Source organism: Salvia hispanica, chromosome 5, assembly GCF_029641045.1.
Source record: "Salvia hispanica isolate PSC_SH4W2 chromosome 5, Shi_PSC_v1, whole genome shotgun sequence".
NCBI lineage: Eukaryota > Viridiplantae > Streptophyta > Magnoliopsida > Lamiales > Lamiaceae > Salvia > Salvia hispanica.
This window is the reverse complement of record NC_142696.1, coordinates 13,281,187-13,289,206: the sequence shown is the minus strand read 5'-3', so window position 1 is coordinate 13,289,206 and position 8,020 is coordinate 13,281,187. Positions and strand designations below refer to the sequence as shown.

Genomic DNA, 8,020 nt, shown 5'->3' with positions numbered 1-8,020 from the left:
ATGGGCGAAAATTTCTTCGAATATCTACCGTCAGATATCATAGTAAATATCCTCTCGAGACGCCCCACTCAACACGCTATGGCCTGCAAGTGTGTTTGTAAGCCGTGGCTTATTCTTCTCGCCACCCCTGAGTTTGTAAATTCACATATTTCTAGATCAGTCTTGGGCCTTGCTTTTCAAACATACAAAAATTCATACGACGTCATGGAAATTGCTGATGAGCTCGACTTTGATGAGGAGTATCCTCTGGATGGATTCTTCAACTTCGAACTCCCCTTTGATGAGCCAATTATTAGTTCAGCTAATGGTTTGATCTTTCTAAGTGACATTGATCATGATGATCTTATCCTGTGCAATCCAATCACATGTGACTATATTAAGCTACCTTATCCTCGACAAAACTCCTCAAATGATCGGATTGACAGGGAGACTTTTGGATTTGAAGTGAGCAGAATGACCAGGCAATAAAGGTGGTTAGGATTTTCGTTGAAACACCCCTAGAAGAGGAGTGCACAAATGAGTGCCAAGTATACACTGTTGGAACCAGGTCGTGGAGAAAAGTTCCATTTGGTAGCCTGCTCAGGTTATGTGAAGACCTTGAAGGGGTACCTCTGTACGGATATCTTCATTGGATGGTCGATAAATCAACAGAAGGCTTAGGTGCATGGATTTCTTGCTTTGATCTTGAAACGGAACTTTCTAGCACCTTCTCTGCACCACCTCCTCTCTATACATGATTTCTCTTTGGTAGGAGACTTACTGTGTTGAGGAATTGCCTCTGTGCAAGCGATATTTTGATGGATGGGTGCGTTATAATATGGTTGATGAATGAAGATGATAAATCTTGGAAAAAGGAATTCGTCATCCCCGAAATTGATAGACTTGATGATTTTGTTCATGTTCGGCCAATCAAAGCTTTTGAAAATGGTGACCTCTTGATGGAATGGGAGGATGACAAGCTATTTTACTTCTCCAATAAGACGAAAACTCTTGACTGTGAGATCTTAATGGGGCCGGATCATGGGGCCTCCCCTACGACCATGTATGCCTCGAGTTTTCTCTCTCTGAAGAGTTTTGTGATGGAGAATGTGACCTCATTTTGAGTTGTGACTGTGTAGTTTCATGTGTGATGAGAGGAACATGAGAGATTGTACCTCTTTTGCCAAGATATTTAAGTAATTTTTTTTTTTGCCAAGATAGTTACGTAGTTTCTTGGCTAAAACTATATTCCGAGGATAATCACATCTATAATTTGAAGTCCGACATTGACTCCTGAACGTTAGCTTGTTTGAGCCCAAAAAACCAATATAATCATGCACTTTGATATTTAGTTGCATGAGAGAATGCTGCTTGAGAAATTATTATTTGGGCAGGAGGCAAAGAATGTCATTACATGTGAAGGTGCCGAGCGAATTGAGAGACCAGAGACATACGAGCAATGGCAGGTTCGAAATATAAGGGTTGGCTTCACGCAGCTTCCTCTGGACGCGGAGATACTGAGAAATGATAGAAATAGAGTTGAATCATCCTAATTCCTACCACGAGGACTTTGTGGTATAATGGAAGTTTACATGTGCGATTCATCTTCGCACTACCTAGCTCTTCCGATGGTCACATTGACTTAAACACTCAAACCAAGACCTTTGACCTCAGGCATTAACCTCTCTGCCGCTTGACCAACTTTTACACACAACAGTATTTGTTTCCTATGTATGGTGTAATTATTGGATCGGTTGCTTTTCAGTGTATGATAAGTCGTATTCTAAGCCTTGATTACTGGTCAGTATGTCGTGATTTGCATGCATTATCTGCAAAACGGTTGCTTAAGTGTGCAGGATAAAGGGGTCCAAGTCGGTAGGAGATGGTTCGGACGATGCAGGTGAAAAGAACGCTAGAATGATGCAATACTGACCAGTAGGCCTGTCAAATTGGGTACCCACGGATACCCGATCCGAAATTTTCGGGTACCCGATCCCGAAATTCCCAAAATTCAATACCCGATACCCGACCCGAATTTGATTTCGGGTACCCAAATACCCGACTCGGGTATCCAGTCCCGAAAAATCGGGTATCCAATCCCAATTGTGATTTTGATTTTTTTTTTTTTGAAAATTAACTACAAACTTTTAGAATTTATTTAATATTATTTAATCAAATTTAATACAAAGTTGAAGTACTAATATCCAAGTAAAAATAACTACAAACTTTTAGAAATACAAAATTCTTATAGTAGCTCGAATTAAAGAGAAAATAACTACAAACTTTTAGGAATACAAAATTCTTGTAGTAGTTCGAATTTAAAAGAAAATAACTACAAACTTTGAAAAATACAAAATTCATAAGTTATAGTACATATTAAATTTTTTTATCCATCCATAATAAGTCAATAACCATCAAAATTCATACGTTCAAACATTCATCCTTTATAAATATCACAATTCAATAATTCATAAGAATCAAGATCTAACAATAATATCATCAAAAAATTCAAAATTATAAATATCACAAGTCAATGAAATTAAAAATTTAATTAAAAAATTAAATTACATATCTTATATGCTAAATTAAATTATAGTTAAGAAGTTAAATTACATTTAGTTATAATAAAAATATAATTTATTAATTTTAGAAAATAAATCGGATAAATCGGATAATTCGGGTATACCCGATCGGATATCGGATAACCCGATATCCGATAATCCAAAATTCTCACTACCCGATCCCGATCCGATACCCGAAAAATCGGGTTTCGGGTATCCAATTATCCGACTTTTTCGGGTTTGGATATCGGGTATCCAATACCCGATATCCATTTTGACGGGCCTACTGACCAGGATGCATGCCAGAGAAAAGGCTCGAGATGGAGAAGAATGATAGCTGAGATGATCATAAACAAGGGCAGAAAAGTCAATTCACGAAGGAAGTCTACCCTAAAAGCAAGGGTAAGCCTCCCTATAAAAGAAGCCACTTGGAGAGAGAGAAAGAGTTCGGAGTTCGAAAGTCCAACCACCACACTTAGTTAGAGTTCTCTCGAAGATCAGTTCCTTCAGCATTGTCCACAATCTTCTCGTTCCTCGCCACAGCTATGGTCACCTGAAGTCCAGTCGTCCACCGGAGAGTCATCATCCTATCGTTCCAACCCGTTTGTCGTCGTAGTATAGCAGTTTCATCGCTCGGACTGGCATAAACAATCTTTAATTGCTTTCCTAGTTTAAAGTTTACTTGCTTTCTTCGTTGGATCTGCTGCAAACATTAAATCTTGTTTCCTTTTGAAGTATTTCGTTAAGATTCGAACGTTCTAAACTGGACCGGACCGGCCGGTTCGACCGGACCGCGAACCGGCAACTGGTCCGGTCCGTTTCGGCCCCTAAAACCGTTAGTAAGTTAGGCCGCCTTGAACCGTCAGATCCGGCCGGTCAGACCGGTTGAATTGGAAACCGGTTTTTATGTTTAAAATGCTTGTTTAAAATATGAGACTAAGGGGGATTGCACCCTAGACCTCTAGGTAAGATACCAACATCTCTCCCACTCCACCACATGGTCTTGAATGAAATATTCTGAACATTAATTATTGTTATACATTAAATCCATAATTTTTTGTCCACACAAATTAATAATTTGTGTTTAGTTTTATACTTTTAATTAATTGTTAGTTGTGATATGTTTAATTTTAATTATCAGCCACTAAATTTTATTTTTATTGATATAATATATATATATATTATAATATATGTATATATATATATATATATAGAGTCCTATTAACCACAAATCCACTCTTAAAGACCGAAATAGAGACCAAATTAGGGCCACTAATTTTTCTTAATCTTATGGTTATGATTAATTTACAATTAATTTAATATTTTATTAAATAAAAATGTTTTTTATTTTAGATTTTTAAATTTTTTTTAAAATTTGTAAATTTTTTTTTAATTTTTTTAATGTTTTTTATTCGATAAAAACTTGCTGGATTAAATAATGAACTATATTCACTACATAATGAACTAAATGAATGTATGTTATGAACTTATTACTTCATTCAGTCGTGTTATTACTTCATTCCGTTAGTTTATTACTTCATTTATTAATGCTATTACTTCATTCTATTAGTTTATTACTTCATTCCGTTAGTTTATTACTTCATTCAGTCATGCTATTACTTCATTCCATTAGTTTATTACTCCCTCCGTCCCGGCTAAGATGACACATTGCTTAGTCGGCACGGGGTTTTAGGAGTTATTGGTTAAAGTGTTTAATTGGAGAGAGAGAAGGTGGGTGTAAGTATTAAAGTAGAGAGATAAAGAAAGATGGATATTTTAATAGGAGTGAGAAAAAGTGGTTGAGTGTATTAATTGGAGAGAGAAAGTTACCAAAAAAGGAAATGTGTCATCTTAGTTGGGACAAACTAAAAAGGAAAACGTGTCATCTTAAGCGGGACGGAGGGAGTACTTCATAATGTGTTATGACATAATTATCTTTCAGTTGGGTTTAGGGTTATTACTTCATTCCGTTAGTTTATTACTTCATTCAGTCATGTTATTGTTATGAGCTTATTACTTCATTCAGTCGTGCTATTACTTCATTCCGTTAGTTTATTACTTCATTTATTTATGCTATTACTTCATTTTGTTAGTTTATTACTTCATTCCGTTAGTTTATTACTTCATTCAGTCATGTTATTACTTCATTCCATTAGTTTATTACTTCATAATGTGTTATGACATAATTATCTTTCAGTTGGGTTTAGGGTTATTACTTCATTCCGTTAGTTTATCATTTCATTCAATCATGTTAGTTTATCATTTCATTCAATCATGTTATTACTTCATTCTATTAGTTTAGTACTTCATTCCGTTAGTTTATTACTTCATTCAGTCATGCTATTACTTCATTCCGTTAGTTTATTATTTCATTCAGTTATGTTATTACTTCATTTCATTAGTTTACTACTTCATTTCATTAGTTTATTACTTCATTTTATTATTTTATTACTTCATAATGTGTTATGACATAATTATCTTTCAGTTGAAGTAAATTAAGTACTCCCTCCGTCCCAAGGTATTAGACCAACTTTCCTTTTTGGGATGTCCCAACATATTAGACTCATTTCCCTTTTTAGCAAAAAGCATCTATCTTATTTTATTCTCCACCTACTTTTTTCTCTCTTCTCTCTCATACTTTCCCTCTCTCATACTTTACTCTCTCCACTTTAACTATTTAAATATCAATTCCTTAAATCATGTGCCCAAAAGAAGTGAGTCTAATACTCCGGGACGGATGGAGTATATAATGAATGCGAAAAATTACTTCATAACATACATTCATTTAGTTCATTATGTAGTGAATATAGTTCATTATTTACTCCAGCAAGTTTTTATCGAATAAAAAAAAATAAAATTTCTAAAATTTTTTTTTAAAATAAAAAATTAAAAAAATATATTAAATTACATTTTTTATTAAAAAAAATTAAATTTTTTTATTAAAAAAATTAATTTTTTTTTAAAAAATAAATAAATTTAAAACGTTTTTATTTAATAAAATATTAAATTAATTCTAAATTAATCATAATCATAAGATAAAGAAAAATGAGTGGCCCAAATTTGGTCTCTAGTTCGGTCTTTAAGAAGGGTTCGACATTGATCACAACTCTATATATATATATATACATGAAAAAATAATTTTACCTAAGGTTTAATATTATATAATACTATTAATACAGTTTGTTACTCCATATTTACTAAATATTACTCCAAACTTACTAATAATTCAAGTTTAATTTTATGCATTAACTAATAATACTATTATATATATTTATCCAAATTAACTAAAAATTCATGTTTAGTTTTATATATTGTCTATAATATTATTTCACCACATAAATATTTTTGAGATAATATGAATTTTATCTATTTTTATTTGTAAATTATGTAATTTTTTTGGCTACACTGATTAAAAATTTATATATTTAATAATTATTTAAATTTTACCATCACTTATTTTAAATGCTCATAATATTTAATTTACTTAAAATGTGTAATATATGTTTTTGTTATATATTACTATTGATTACTATAATTTATTACTCACTAAATTTAATATATTTTGTAAGAGTATATTTAATTTTATATTTATAAGGTAAAACGGTTCGACCAGTGATTGAACCGGTTAGACTGTTTAAACCGTAAACCAATAACCTCGCCGGTTCACTGACTTGTCCGGTTTTTAAAACATTGGTATAAACATTTTGAGGAGCAATATGCGCCATAGATTATGACATTTATTTTATATATTTGGTTAATACTAATAATTATTCTTAGACCAATATGCGCTCTAAGAATATTAAATAATTAAATAGAAGTTTCCCCATTAATTTAGACCACTTTTGACTAACGAAACTAAAAAAGTTGTCTACATTAATTCATGAAGACTATCAGTTATAACACACCTAATTTAGAACAACCTAGCTAAGTGCAATACCTAATCAAGTCTAATAACCTCTTCACATTGTTCGGTAAGTTTAGGCATTTAAGTGACTGTTCATTACTCTACAATTAAAAAGTAAACAAATGTATTACAACCAGCTTTTATATTACGCAATAAACTCTTCATTACTCTCCAATTAAAAAGTAAACAAATGTATTACAACCAGCTTTTATAACAAACTCTATTATCTTTCTAAAAATAAAATCCGATTGTGAATTACGTTTACAAATAGAGTGACCAATGCCAGGTGGCACATTCTATCTTAGTGATAGATAGGGTTTGGTCTGGGAGAATGGTTAGGAAGTGGTCCAAGCATCCAATTCTTGGTTACAACTTACAACCACCCATCCCCCACCACTACCGATCAGTTGCAATTAATAAACGTCATGGTATACATGTTTGTACAGTTGTAAATTATTAACTAACTCCAATACTTAACTAGGAGCATAATTTACTAAATTTAGCAAATTATAAAACCATCAAACTCACACTCCATTCCTCACACAGACACTCCTCCCTTTGATTGAGCATTTTTTCATTATTATCTCTGAAATAATTCGTCCCATAGAAATATATCATATTTTCTTTTTTGTCCATATCATACAAATAGTCATATCAATTTATGGCAAACTTGTTCTCTCCCTTTTACTATTAATTATAGACCCTACCATCCACTACACGATTCCAACTATTTTTTCGCCTTCTCTCTTACTTTACCAATTACACAGTAAAATGCGTATCAATCCTAAATGACCTATTTCTATTGGACAGATGACCTATATACTCCCTGCGTCCCATAAGAGCATGTGCTTTTGATTGAGCACGAGTTTTAATACACAATTAATAAAATAAGAGAGATGTAGAAGGAAAAAGTAATTATATAGTATTATTAGTGAAGAATAAGTCCTACCTTATTAGAGATATTAGTTTTCAAAATTAGAAAATTTATATTCATATGGGATGAACTTAAAAAAGAAATACTCCCTCCGTCCCAGATTAAGAGTCACTTTTTGCCATAAAAGTCCGTCCCAGTTTAAGAGTCACTTTTAGAATTTTCCATATTTGGTCATACAACTTTACTCCATTCTTCACCAAAATTACATAAAAATGTCATTATCTACATTAAAATAAATCAAAACAAAAATCAAAAGTCAAAAGGGACCCACCTTCAACCAACTCCACCATCTCACTTCATTTATTACACACTCTACCATCTAACTTCATTTATTACACACTCCACCATCTCATTTCATTTATTACACAATTCAACTTTTTCTTAAAACGCGAGTCATAACTCGTGAATACTGTTATGGAAGGGAAGGGAAAATACATACGGTTTCGCGTACAGTGTATTTTGGCTCAAACAATTTAATATGCCATTCTACGACATGGTGTATATTAACAATTAATCCAATTTTCTTTATATAGTACTCCAAAAATAACCAATCAAATTCATCAATCGAAACCATTAGATTCGGCACATTCCGATTTTGCCCCTGGCCTTGGATTCAAGGTATATAAAAACGAATCCTCGCTG

The 8,020-nt window shown here is 32.6% G+C and overlaps 1 pseudogene; it reads left to right on the top strand.

Annotated features, from left to right (window-relative positions):
- LOC148926317 (F-box protein DOR-like) lies at nt 1-737 on the top strand (annotated as a pseudogene).
- Nucleotides 738-8,020: the final 7,283 nt, after the last annotated feature.